The sequence below is a fragment of the Hordeum vulgare genome, chromosome 3H (genome assembly GCF_904849725.1).
Source record: "Hordeum vulgare subsp. vulgare chromosome 3H, MorexV3_pseudomolecules_assembly, whole genome shotgun sequence".
NCBI lineage: Eukaryota > Viridiplantae > Streptophyta > Magnoliopsida > Poales > Poaceae > Hordeum > Hordeum vulgare.
In genome coordinates this window covers 281,547,670-281,563,167 of record NC_058520.1, presented here as the reverse complement: position 1 = coordinate 281,563,167, position 15,498 = coordinate 281,547,670, and positions in this window count along the sequence as shown.

The following is a 15,498-nucleotide window of genomic DNA, read 5'->3' as shown; positions in this document are numbered from 1 at the left end:
CTGTTGCGAACCTGATCAACAGAGCAAGCGGCTACGTAGCGCCTCATTTCATCTCAAGATGCGCTTGGTGATTTCTATGGTTGCACCGAACGCGGCAACGAGCCTTACCGGTAGTTGCGGCAAGCTCCCAGAAAATGCAAAGACAAATCATACAAATAACATAATCGGAAAAAGGGAAAACAGTCTTTTCATTCATTTAAATGGATACATTTGACTCCACTTACAAAATGTTGTTATCCTAACCTAAAGACTCTTTCTTTTGACGAGGATCAACCTACGCGGAGGAATTGGAGTTCATGAAGACAAGGCGCGGCAAGGCCCGCGGTATATCCACGCTAGCTCCCCTAGTGTCGTATCGACGGAAGCGGGTTCGGCCTCGTCAAGCCGCGAGACGGGGGCGACGGATCCGGTTGAGACCCCCCCTCCAAGGCGAGGGAGGGGCGTGACTGCGCCGCGCCAATGCAGGGAGCACTCAGTCCGAGCTGGGGGAATCGCCATCCGATTCAATTCCCCCGGGCTTGGGACTAGGCCCGACACCGTCACCGCCGCCGCCCCCTCGTCGCCGTCGCTCGAAGCGGAGCACTCAATGCCGCTCGAGCCCTCTTCGCAGCAGCCGAGAAGAACACATGGGCATCCATAAAGCAGCATCGAGGACCGCCACAGGAGCAAGCCTCGGGGAAGGCGGAGACGTTCGAGTAGTGCTCCGCCTCCCCCGACCTCAGACTCTATGACGACCGCGGCCCCTCGCCCTTCCTCCGCCATGGGAGCTCGGGCCGTATTCCGCCGCGGCGCCCCTAGAAGCTATGGCATGATCCGAACGGGATCCTCTCGCTGCCCTAGCGGCCTACGGTGGCCGACCCTATCCCCTAACCATGGTTAGGGGCGAGCGCCACCTATAGACATAAGAAGACTCTGAAGACCAAGGCTGAGGAGTTCGTGGATTCAAAAAGAGTTGGGTGAGGAAAACCCCTTGCAAACCCTCCTAATTTATAGGACGGGGCGCAGGGGCTAGCCTCCCTTGCTCGAGAGGCCACCACCCCTCTCGCCCAATCGCTCGTGCTCATGAGCGAAAAGAGAACCGCCCTGCTGCGCCAATGCATGCACAGGCGGGCCCAGCCACTACTGCGCCTTTTGAGGCCACGTCTGGCACCTGTCCATCTACAACTGCCCATGCCACGCGCGTGGCAGAGGCGTTTCAGGAGGTGCAAAGGCCACTCCACGCACGACCTCCCACTTCGCGCATCCGATGCGCGACGTGGGGAAAAGCAACCACGAGCGGATCCAGCCACGAAAGCTTGCGCACCTCTCTCGGCCTGGCCCAACAACGCTTCGCATGCATGTGTGGCCCAGGGGCTACTGTCGGTGCACTAAAGACTGGGGTCCCTAGTGCCCCAGACTTGTGCATGGGTGCAAAGAGCCCCTGCCGGCAGGGCATGGCAGGACCAAGTCAAGATGCAACCCCCATGATTATCAAGGCCCCGACAAGCCTGCCTTGCTGGGAAGATCACTAAGGCCACGCCCATTTGGTGGGCGTGATGAACTCACCAAGTACAAGACCTCGGCAAGCTCCCTTGCCAGGATGACGACCGAAGCCCCCGACAAGCTCCCTTGCCGGGACGAAGACCCAAGGCCCCGACAAGCTCCTTGCTGGGATGACAGGGCTGGCGACTGGTGGGCAGCTGCCCTTGCAACAGTGCCACCACCCCCAAGTTCCAGCGCATTCCGCATGCGCCAGCACAGCGTCCAGGTGTCGAGGCACCCGGATACGTGTCTTCACCAGTGCATCACAGACAAGGACAAGACGTGCATTAAATGCAGTTGACAGTGGTAGAGGGATAAGCACCGCCCTAGGTTCACTTTAACTCCTTGTGAACCTACCACCGAGCACTGTAGGTGACCCCTTTGCCTATAAAAGGAGGCCCTTAGCTCATGCTCAAGGGGTTAGACTCTTTTTACATTGACCCATAAGGCGATCATCAACGGTCACTATAACGATCAACAACGAAACACTTAATACAACCACACAAGCAGGACATAGGGTTGTATGCGTAAGCGGCCCGAACCTGGGTAAAAAGGCTTGTCGGGTTCTGATTGTTTGCTCTTCACTTCACGTCACCTCTCCTTGCCCTACGATCACAAGGGTTTCATGTTGATTCCCATAGGTGTCGACCTCGCATCCGCCGACACTCTTATTCTTGTTATTTGCAAGTGAGTGAGGTGTGTAGAGAATTGTAGATAGAAACATTAAATAAAAACAAGTAAACTACACCAAGGTATTTAAGGTTTTATCAATATGTTGGCAATAGACCCTGGGGCCATAGTTTTCTCTAATGGCATCTCTCATGAAAAATAGCATATTGTGGGTAAACAAATTACTATTGGGCAACTGACAAAAAGCGGATAGTTACGCGATATTAACGGCAATGATCATGTGTATATAGGCATCACGTCCATAAACAAATAGGCCGACTCCCGCGTGCACCTATTACTATTACTCCACACATCGCCTGCTATCCAACATGCATGTAGAGTATTAAGTAAAACAGAGTAATGCATGGAGAACAATGACAAGATGTAGACAAAGTAAACTCAAGCAATATGAATAAACCCCGTCATTTTATCCTTAGTAGAAGCAACACAAAGCTACATCTTGTCCCCTTCTATCACTAGGATATATAAATTCGCCAGGTTGAACCTACTACAACACACCTCTATCACCGAAGAAATATCAGTCTAGTTGGCCAAACTATTTCATTAGATGGCAAAGAATTACGAAGCTACCATAACAATACACATAACAATCATGTAAGTATTCAGAGGAGACTCAAATATTTATCATAAATAATCTGAATATAAACCCATAATTCATCGGATCCCAACAAACGCACTGCACAAAAGAAATTACATCATGTGGATCAAAGAGAAGACGAGATGATCATTGTATTGAAGATCAAGAGAGAGAGTGATTGTCATCTAGGCACGTGCCATGGACCCATAGATCTGTGGTGAACTACTCACACATCATCGTGAGGGTAGCATGGTTGATGAAGAGGCCCTCCGTGATCGACCCCTCCTCCGGCAGGGTACCGACATGAAGCTCTAGATGGCCTCCCCTCAGAAAAAGACTTGTGGCAGCGTATAAAGTGTTTTGAGACTCCTTATGGTGTTTCTAGGGTAAAAGAGAATTTATAAGCCAGAGAACAGAGTTGGGAGGTCCACGAGGGAAGAACAAGCCATCACGACCCTCCTGACCATGCCGTGTTGTCTTGTGGTCCCCTCATGCTTCCTCCACCCTTCTTCCGATACTCCTCGGTCTTCTTTTGGTACACATAAAATCACCAAAAATTTCAGGTCAATTGGGCTTCGTTTGGTATGGAAAACCTGAAAAGTGAAAAACATGCAGAAAACAACAACTGGCACTCGGCTTGGGTGTATAGGATAGTGCTCAAAATAATATAAATTATTAAATAAATACCCCAAAAGTATTCTAAAACGATAATATATCAGCATGGAACAATCAAAAGTTATAGATACGTTGGGGACGTATAAGGCATCACCAAGCTTAATTCTTGCTCGTCCTCGAGTAGGTAAATGATAAAAACATAATTTTATATGAGACATGCTATCCATGATGTAGCCTTATGCATGCATGCTCATTGAGAAATGATGAATTAAAAAATATTAACACGGAAATACTTATAGGTATAAGCAGAAAAATCATTAATCTTACAAAGCATACGAGCCTGAAAAATTGTTTCACTCTTACCCATTTTATTATATTAGCAAGGCATGGCTCCATCTTCACCACATTAATACAAATGTGAAGCACCACGGTGTCCAAGTCACACAATTGGATCATACTTTTTCAATATGCATCAACATTTAATTCTTCACGCAATACATGAGCGTGAACCATTGGACATAGCATAAAGGTGGAATAGAATATGGTGGTAGGTTTCAAATGGTTAAAAGTGGAGAAGATAGTCTCACATCAACTGGGCGTACCAATAGTCTATGGAGATGCACCTGATAGATATCAATGTATGGAATAGGGATTTTCATGCAAATGATGCACTAGAGCTATAAGTGTATGGAAGCTCCACTAAAGCTAAGTAAGGTGTGCATCCAACTTGCGTGCTCATGAATACCCCGGGAATTTGAGGAATCCCTTCATCACAATATACATGCCAAGTTTATGAAAAAGTGATTCCCACTAGCATATGACTGATGGAACATGAAACTCTCTATATAAAGAACAAGGCGAAAGTTCGAGGCACAAGTGTGGCAAAGGATAGTAGCAAAGTCCCTTCTCTATTTTTCTATCGTTCATTCATAATTTGATGGTGGGATCATATGGCCTCCCCCATTTTTATTTCCTCACTCGGACAATGCTCTAATAATGATGATCATAACACTTTTATGTACTTACAATTCAATATGAAAACTAATAGGACGATATGACTATGTATGAATGCCTCTGGAAGTGTACTAGGATGTGCAAAGATCTAGAACGACATTTATCTAAAATATGATGAACGGTGGCTTTGCCACAAATACTATGTCAGTTCTATATGATCATGCAAAGCATTATGATGATTAAGGAACTAGTCATGGGAAGTGACGATGGCAATTGCATGGCAATATATATCGGAATGGCTATGGAAATGCCATGATAGGTAGGTATGATGGCTGTTTTTAGGAGGATATAAATAGTTTTATGTGCAAGAGAGCATGTCATGTCACGAGGTTTGGATGCACCGGCCAAATTTTCACCAATCCTCAAGGTGAGAACGAGCGATTCACGGTACCGAAGAGGCTAGCAAATATGAGGAGGTGGGATTGCGTATGTCCATGGTGTCACATTAGTCAAGAAGAACTCCTGTACTTATTGCAAAGTTTTATTAGTTTTATCACAAATCAAAGTACTACACGCATGCCCCGAGGGAGAGGTTGGTAGGAAGTAAACATCGTGTGACTCCGACTCAAAACGACACTAGGATTTGAAGAGGAAAAGAAATGATAACACATCATCACCATGCCCTTTTATTTTTATTATACAAACAAGAAGTTTAGCATATCTTAATATCGACACCTCTCTAAATTAATAATAATGCACGCACACCTTTTTCATATCACCACATCAATATCATTAACCCACAATTTCTCTATATGTGCTACATGATGGTTTTAATTATCACTCATCGAATACCCATTATTTTTGATCTAGTCTTATGACCCATGCAAATTGTCGTCACTATTTATCGAACTCTCAAACAAATATAAGTGAAGAACAATAGCATAAAATTTCTGTAAAATCTACGCGCCACCATGCTAAAAAAATATAGAAGTGGAGTACTAAAGCATCTGCTAAGCTCAAAAGATATAAGTGAAGCACATAGAGTATTTTTAACTAATTGTGATGTTATGGTATCTCCCGCAAATACGTGCGTACAAAAAAAATGATTGTGATGAACTGAAAGTAAAGAAAACAAAAGCAAACAACGCTCCAAGAAAATCTCATGTCATGTCATGAATAAAAATATAGCTCCAAGTGATATACCGATGGATTAAGAAGGAAAGAGGGCATTCCTTCCTGGCCATCCCCAAGCTTCGACGCTTGAGTATTCCTAGAATATTACCTTGGGGTGCTTTTTTCATCCCCAAGCTTAGGCTTTGGCTGCTCCTCAATCCTTTGTCCATCAGGATAATGCCCAAAACTTGAAAACTACAATCACATAAAACTCAACAAAACTTTGTGAGATCCGTTAGTATAAGCAAAATATCAAATAATTCCAGGTGTTATTATAATTTTCATATTATTTTATATTAATATAGGATACTGTATTCTAACTTTTCCATGGATTATACCACCCGATACAATCCATAGAATTATCAAAACAAGCAAACTACAAACGCGAAAACATGATCTGACCGAAACAGATTAGTTTGTAGTAATCTGTAATGAACCTACACTCTGTAACTCCAAAAATTCTGAAAACTTAGGATGGCCTGAGTAATTTGTATATGAATACTTTGTTAAAAAGTAATCTTAAAAATACGTTCTAGTAAAATCACAGAAATTGTGGACTGGAGGTCAAAGTTTCTGTTTTTGCACCTTATCAATTCTAATCATCATGCAAATCATCCCAAAGGCTTTACTTGGCACAAACACTAATTAAAACATAAAAACAAAATCATTACAAAGGCAATAATCATGTTATCAGAAATAAACATGAAGTAAAAAAGCAAAAATAAAGATAACTATTGGGTTGTCTCCCAACAAGCGCAAATGTTTCACACCCCTACCTAGGCATATTGCATAGTTTCAAGTGTTGGATCCCTTCATATATTTCAAAATTAGTTCCTCCAAAATATTACTTTATAAATCACCCTTTTACAACATGGTTGAAGCACTCAAGTACTCAAAGGGGTTTATACAATCATTTCTAATATTACTTTCATCTAAGGGTTCTTAATATAAGACATGGATTTCATCACTAATAGGGTCCCTAAAAGTGTTTTCTTGCCAATCTTCACAAAACCCTTCATTAATTACTTTAGCAACCCATTCAATTTATCACATGTATGGAGAAACAAAATTGTGTTAACTCTTCGGGAAGCACATTCCTCCTCATATTCATGTGAAATATGTGAAAGTCATTAGATTCCAACCTACACATTGCGTCTTTATTATGGTGGATAGCTTCCATGGGAGGACATTCCGATTTTATTCCATAGAAGTTAAAAAACTTCCTTTGCTTACAAAAATATAGTAAAATTCATCCATAAGGATGGTGATGGCAAATTTCTTAATCTTGGGATCATGCAAGCTAGGGAGTCCCAAGAATATCTTTTGAAGCAAATGATGGATATGCACAATTTTTCTTTCCATTTTCAATATAAGCATGGTTATAGCATCCAAATAACAATTTGTTTCCTCAAGTATAGATATTTTAATGAGAGGGGAAGCTAAAAATACTCAGAGAATTCTTGGATCAAATGCTTTCCAATAATGTTCCCACTACCCATATGATAAATTTTAGAATTTAGATTTGTGTGAGTTTTAGTAGTAGGGACTTGATCCATAGAAGGATCATGAGTGGAATCAATAAATTTTAGTCCTGCTTCCCAAGTCGTTAGTGCTATCTTCTATATCATTTTCAACAATAACTTTCTCAAATTCAAACATGGTAGAAACTTTCAAGCAAACTAGAGAGCAAAGATGATATCAAGTGACAAGCTAAGCAAGCAAAGGTAAAAAAATCTATTTTTTTATAAGACAAGCTGAATATAGCAGCAAATAAAAATAGGAACAAGTGAATGAAAACATGTGTGGAGTTACTTGGTAGTTGGTGATGATACTCCCCGACAACGGCGCTAGAAATCCTTCCTTATACTTGTGATTTGCGTTGGGTTTTTAGTGAAGAGGAACGTGTTATCGCAGCACAATGTGGGTAAGTATTCCCTCAGTTATGAAACCAAGGTTTATCTAAACAATAGTAATATCAACCACAACCCTGTTCAGCGGCTACACACAAAAGAACAAACAAATTTTACCAAGCACGGGCAACAGGGTTGTCAATCCTCTTGTCTTGTTATTTGCAAGCAAGTGAGGTGTGCAGATAATTGTAGATAGCAAAATAAAATAAAAACAAATGAGTGACAACAAGGTATTGAAGGTTTTATCAATGTGTTGTGAATAGACTAGGAGGGGCATATTTTCCCCTAATGGCATCTCTCATGAAAAATAGCATACGGTGGGTAAACAAATTATAGCTGGGAAATTGACTAGAAAAACGGATAGTTATGCGATATTCACGATGATGATCATGTGTATATATGCATCACGTCCATAAAAGAATAGACCGACTCCTGTCTGCACCTATTACAATAACTCCACTCATTGTGTGCTATGTATCATGCATCTAGAGTATTAAATAAAACAGAGTAATGCATGGAGAACAATGACTTGATGTAGACAAAGTAAACTCAAACAATATGAATAAACCCCATCGTTTTATCATTAGTAGCAGCAACACAAAGATACATCTTGTCCCCTTCTGTCACTTGGATATAGAAATTCGGTAGGTTGAACCTACCACAACGCACTTCTCTCACCGAAGAAATATTGATCTTTTTTCCAAACTATTTCAATATATCAGAGAAAATTACGAAGCTATCATAATCATGCACGTAAGAATCATATAAGTATTCAGAGGAGACTCAAATATTTATCACGAATAAACTGAACATAAAACCACAATTCATCGGAGCCCAACAAATGCACCACGCAAAAGGAATTACATAATGTCGATCATAGAGAAGATGTGATAATCATTGTATTGAAGATCAAGAGAGAGAGAGAGCGATTGCCATCTAGGTACTCGCCATGGATCCATAGGTATGTGGTGAACTACTCACACATCATCGTCAAGACAACAAGGTTGATGAAGAGGCCCTGCGGATCAACCCCCCCCTCCAACAGGGTGCCGAAATAGAGCTCCACATAGCGTCTTGTGAAAACAAAGACTTGCGATGGCTTAAAAAGTGTTTTGGGACTTCTTCTCGTGTTTCTAGGCTCAAAGATAATATATAAGACAAATAATGGACTTGGCAGGGCTAGTTGGAGGCACAAGCCATGAGGGCGCACCCCCCAGGCCTCGCCCTGTTGGCTTGGGGCCCATCATGCGGCCTCCAGCATTCTTCCGATACTCCTCAGTCTTCTTTTGGTCCAGAAAAAATCACAAAAAAGTTCCAGGTCAATTCGGCTTCATTTGGTATTCAAAACCTAAAATGTGAAAAATGCAGAAAACAACAACTCGCACTGGGCACTGTGTTAATAGGTTAGTGCTAAAAATAATATAAATTAGTAAATAAATACCCCAAAGTATTGTAAAATGATAATATATCAGCATGGAACAATAAAAAATTATAGATACGTTAGAGATGTATGAGCAACCGAAGACCCAACAAGCTCCGTGCACTACTGGAATCAGAGAATTTGCCATGAGCTTGTTCTTTGCTGTGTGTTGGCTGATGGCAAAGACCGTCGTTGTTGTCAGCTGCCAAAAACCAGACGGCAAAGAGAAGACTGATGGCAAATATACTCTTTGCCATCAGTGACCATTTTGTCGTCTGCCAGCTGACGGCACAGAGATGAATGGCACACGACAAAGAACTGACCGCTCACTGATATTTCATTTGCCATCTGTGAGCAGCTAACGACAAAGAACAAGCAGGAGGACGGCAAAGAGCATGGGTTGGCCCACCCCACACCCCCTCTCTCCCCCATAACGGTCTCTCTCTCGGTGCCGTCTGCCTTATACCTCTTTGCCGCCGGGGACAGACGACAAAGAGCCAAAGAGCCCTAACGAACGTCGCCCCACCCCACACCCCTCTCTCCCCCATAACGGTCTCTCTCTCTCCCGCACCCCAGAAACCCACCGCGCCGCTGGAGCTCGCCCTGCCCTCATCCCCGAAACCACTGCCGGAGCTCGCCTTCCCCACCTCCCCGTGACCCGCTACCGGAGCTCGCCCTCCCCGCAGCCCTCCTCCACCATTGCCCCTCCTCCACTACCGTCATCCTCCACCCCGGGCCCTCCTCCTCCCTGCGACGCCCACCTCCACCACCTCCCTCTCCTCCCCGCGCGCCCTCCTCCACCACTGTGCCCCCATCTCCACCACCCCTCCTCTCTATGACCCTCTCCTCACTGCGATCCCCTCCTCCACAACCACGCCACCCCTCCACCACCACTGCTCCCTCCTCCCCAGGAACCCCCTCCTCCCTGCGCCCCTCCTCCTCTACGCCCGTCCTCCCTGCACCGTCCTCATCGCCCGACCGCCCCCTCCCATGATTCCCTCTTTTTTCCTCTTATTTGTTTAAGTTATTACTTAGCTTAGTTAGGTTAGTTGCTAATTAGCTACTATTAATTATCTTAGTTAGGTTAGTTGCTAATTATCTTAGTTAGGTTAGTTGTTAATTAGCGACCATTAGTTAGCTTAGTTAGGTTAGTTCATAATTAGTTATTGTTAATTAGCATAGTTAGTTAGTTGTTAATTAGCTTAGTTAGAGGAGAAGAAAAGAAGAATAAGAAGAAGAAGAATAGTAAGAAGAAGAAGAAGAAAAAGAGGAGAGAGGAGAAGAAGAAAGAAGGGGAAAAGGAAAAGAAGGAAGAAGAAGAAGAAGATGAAAAAGGAAAAGAAGGAAGAAGAAGAAGAAGAAGAAGAAGAAGAAAAGAAGAGAAGAAGAAGAAGAAGAAGAAGAAAAGGAAGAAAAGGAAGAAGAGGAAAAAGAAGAAAATGAAGAAGAGGGAAAAAAGAAGAACATGCAGAAGAGAACGACACCACGACACAATGCCCCGACACCCCAAGGTGACGCCCCGACTCCCCGAGATGACGCCCCGAGACCCTGACACGACGCCCCGACATGACATCCCGACATCCCCGCACGAAACTTCGCGCAGCTGTTAATACGCCGCCCCCGACGGCACTTACCCCCAACCCCCGACACCTCTTCGGCCTCTGATTGAACGATAACGTGCTCTTCCGCCTTCCAGAAGAGAGGAGAGGCAGAGTGGAGAGATCTCCGGAACCGGAAGAGATGGCATGCTCACCCTTCGATCGTACGTCGCCATACCTGAGGGCACCGGGGACGAGCGAGTTATGGTGTTCCTCGGCGTCGATGGAACCCTAAATGACATCTATATAGGTTAGGGGTTCCTCGAAGTTGATGGAACCCTGAATGACATATATTTCGTGTAGGGGTGCCCGATATCTTTACAAAGTCACTTGATGAGAACGTTTTGATAAAGGATATATTAATTTCAAGCATGTACATACTGATAGACAAGCGGAGGTGGAGAAGTGCGAGATGTTTTTTTATAACATGGCAGTGGCATCCTATTGTAAATTATTTAGTTAGGTTGATAGAAAAACAATAATGATATGTTACTCATCTTTGGAATTAAATGTGCACTTATTTTAATCGTTGCGAGGGTCTGGTGTTCGACGAGCTCCGCCCCTGCGTTCGACTAGGCAAGATAAGTGATCGTGCATGGATGTACACCGGTCACCCTACTCAGAAAGAGATGACCAAATAATGGTTTCTAAAAACCAAGGAGTTTGTGAAAGCCGCATTTTCAAATGGCCAGGAAACAAACTGGTGCCCCTGTCCTAGGTGCGAAAACTATAAAAAGAGGACAAAGCCTGAAATGATTAAATACCTGCAGAGGAGGGGTTTTAAGACTAATTATATGGTGTGGAGATTTCATGGTGAGTGTATACAACGCACCAGAGCTGAGGTGGTTCGTCGTTGCACCGACGAGCATGGTATTGGGATTGAAGACATGGTGCACTCGTAAGGTATTCGGACGATGAAATGGAGGAATCTGCAAAGGCCTTCTATGAAATGTTGGAGTCTTCAAAACATCCTCTCCACGAGCACACTGAGCTTTGTCAGCTGGATGCCATTGCACAAGTAATGGCTCTGAAGGCTCAGTTCAACTTGGGAAGAAAATGCTACAACGTGATGGTGACACTATTTGGACGCTTTCTACCCAAAGGCCATGTCATCCGTGCAAACATGTACTAGTCAGATAAAATACTTAAGATGCCCTATGAGAAGATACATGCCCGTAAGAAAGGATGTGCCTTGTTTAGGAAGGAGTATGTATTGGAAATATGCCCTAGAGGCAATAATAAAGTGGTTATCATTATATTTCCTTGCTCATGATAATTGTCTATTGCTCATGAATTGTATTAACCAGAAACCGTAATACATGTGTGAATACATAGACCACAACATGTCCCTGGTGAGCCTCTAGTTGGCTAGCTCGTTGATCAATAGATGGTCATGGTTTCCTGATCTTGGACATTGGATGTCATTGATAACGGGATCACATAATTAGGAGAATGATGTGATGGACAAGACCCAATCCTAAGCATAACACAAGATCATGTAGTTCGTCTTCTAGAGCTTTTATAATGTCAAGTATAATTTCCTTAGACCATGTGTTTGTGCAGCTCCCGGATACCTTAGGAGTGGTTTGGGTGTATCAAACATCAGAACGTAACTGGGTGATTATAAAGGTGCACTACAGGTATCTCTGAAAGTATCTGTTGAGTTGGTATGAATCGAGATTGGGATTTGTCGCTCCGTGTGACGGAGATGTACCTCTGGGCCCACTCGGTAATACATCATCATAATGAGCTCAATGTGACTAAGGAGTTAGCCATGGGATGATGTGTTATGGAACGAGTAAAGAGACTTGTTGGTAACGAGATTGAACAGGATATAGGGATACCGACGATCGAATCTCGGGCAAGTGTCATACCAGTAGACATAGGGAATTGCATACGGGAGTGAGTGAATCCTCGACATGGTGGTTCTTCCGATGAGATTATCGTGGAACATGTGGGATCCAACATGGATATCTAGACCCCACTATTGGTTATTGGCCGGAGAGATGTCTCGGTCATGTCTACATGTTTCCCGAACCCGTAGGGTCTACACGCTTAAGGTTCGGTGACGCTAGAGTTGTTATGGGAATAGTATATGTGGTTACCGAAGGTTGTTCGAGGTCCCGGATGAGAACCTGGACGTCATGAGGAGTTCCGGTGGTAAAGATCTATATATGGGAAGTCCAGTTTCGATCGCTGAAAAGGTTTCTTGGTTTATTGGTATTATACCGGGACCACCGAAAGGGTACTGGGGGTCCACCGGGAAGGTCCACCTGTCCTGGAGGGTACTTGGGCTGAAAGGAGAAGGGAACTAGCCCCTAGTGGGCTGGTGCTATGCAAGGAGGGGGCCCAAGGCGCACAAGGAGCCCAGGGAGGCTAAACCTAGGGTTTCCCTAGGGGTGGCCGCACCCCCTCTCCCTCCCTCCTACATATAGTGGAGGTATTGGGAGGGATGCACACACACGTCTCTCTCTCCCTCGGCAAAGCCCTACCTCTCCACCTCCTCTCCTCCACGGTGCTTGGTGAAGCCCTGCCAGAAAGCCATGAACTCCATCGCTACCACGCCGTTGTGCTGCCGGGTTTCTTCCTCAACTTCTCCTCCCTCCTTGCTGGATCAAGAAGGAGGAGACGTCCCCGGGCTGTAGGTGTGTTGAACGCGGAGACACCAAACGTTCGGTGTTTGGATCGGATCACCGCGAGTACGAATCCATCAACCGCGTTCATAGTAACGCTTCTGTTTGCGATCTTCAACGGTATGAAGATGCTCTTCACAACTCGTTGCTGGTTTCTCCTAGATTATGTTGGTGTGATGTAGGATTTTTTTTGAATTATTACTACGTTCCCCAACAGTGGTATTAGAGCTAGGTTCTATGCATAGATTCTATGCACATGTAGAATACAAAAGTTGTGGACGAGGATTTTGTCAATTGCATGCCGTTACTAGTCCAATATTTTTTGGCGGTATTGTGGGATGAAGTGGCCCGTGCTGACTTTACACGTACGCTTACGTGAGACTGGTTCCACCGCCTTACATGCACTTGTTGCATAAGGTGGCTAGCAGGTGTTTGTCTCTCCCACTTTAGTCGAATTGGATTCGACGAAAAGAGTCCTTATGAAGGGTAAATAGCTTTGGAATATCAACGTTGTGGCTATCACGTAGGTAAGAAGCGTTCTTTCTAGAAACCCAAATCAGCCACGTAAAACTTGAAACAACAATTAGAGGACGTCTAACTTGTTTTTGCAGGGTATGCTATGTGATGTGATATGGCCAAAAGGATGTGATGTTATATATGTGATGCATGAGATTGATCATGTTCTTGTAATAGGATTCACGACTTGCATGTCGATGAGTATGACAACTGGCATGAGCCATAGGAGTCGTCTTAATTTATTGTATGAGATGCAATGCCATGTGATTACTTTACTTTATTGCTAACTGTTAGCCATAGTAGTAGAAGTAATAGTTGGCGAGATGACTTCGTGTAGACACAATGATGGAGATCATGATGATGGAGATCATGGTGTCATGCCGGTGACAATGATGATCATGCCATGCCCCGAAGAAGGAGATCAAAGGAAGAAGATGATATTGGCCATATCATGTCACTATATGATTTGCATGTGATGTTCATCATGCTTTCATCTTATTGCTTAGAACGAAGGTAGCAAAAATAAGATGATCCCTCATTAAATTTCGAGATATGTATTCCCCTAAGTGTGCACCGTTGCGAAGGATCGTTGTCTCGAAGCACCACGTGATGATCGGGTGTGATAGATTCTCACGTTCGAATACAACGGGTGTAAGCCAGCTTTACACTCGCAAAACACTTAGGTTGACTCGAAGAGCCTAGCATGCATAGAGATGGCCTCGGAATACGAGAGACCAAAAGGTCGAACATGAGTCGTATGGATTATACGATCAGCATGGAGATGTTCACCATTGATGACTTGTCTGTCTCACGTGATGATTGGACACGGGCTAGTCGACATGGATCATGTATCACTTAGATGACTGGAGGGATGTCAATCTAAGTGGGAGTTGATTATATAATTTGATTAGATGAACTTAATCATCATGAACTTAGTCTAAAAATGTCTTTACAAATATTGTAGATCCAATGGCCAACGCCCATGTCAACCTCAATTTCAACGTGTTCCAAGAGAAAACCAAGCTGAAAGACGATGGTAGCAACTATGCGGACTGGGCTCATAATTTAAAGCTCATCCTCATGGCTCCCAAGAAGGCATATGTCCTTGATGCACCGCTAGGTGACCCTCCCATTCCCATGGAATCCCAGGACGTTCTGAATGCCTGGCAGTCGCGAAGTGATGACTACTGTCTGGTTCATTGCGGCATGCTTTACAGTTTAGAACCGAGGCTCCAAAAGCGTTTTGAGCATCATGGAGCATAGGAGATGTTCGAGGAGCTGAAACTGGTTTTCCAAGCTCATGCCCAGGTCGAGAGATATGAGGTCTCCGACAAATTCTTCAGCTATAAGATGGAGGAAAATAGTTCTGTCAGCGAGCACATACTCAGAATGTCTGGGTTGCACAATCGTTTGTCTAAGCTGGAGGTTAATCTTCAAGATGACACGGTTATTGACAGAATCCTCCAGTCACTTCCACCTAGATACAAGAGCTTCGTGATGAATTATAACATGTAAGGGATGGAAAATACCATTCCCGAGTTATATTCAATGCCGAGATCAGCGGAGGTGGAAATCTAGAAGGAACATCAAGTGTTGATGGTGAATAAGACGACCAGTTTCAAGAAAGGCAAGGGTAAAAAGAACTTCAAGAAGGACGACAAAGCAGTTGCCGCGCCCGGTAAACAAGTTGCCGGGAAGAATCGCAAGAATGAACCTAAGCCTGAGACTAAGTGCTATTATTGCAAGGGAACCGGTCACTAGAAGCGGAACTGCCCCAAGTAGCGGATAAGAAGGCCGGCAACGTCAAAGGTATATTTGATATACATGTTATTGATGTGTACCTTACTAGCGTTCGTAGTAGCTCCTAGGTATTTGATACCGGTGTTGGTGC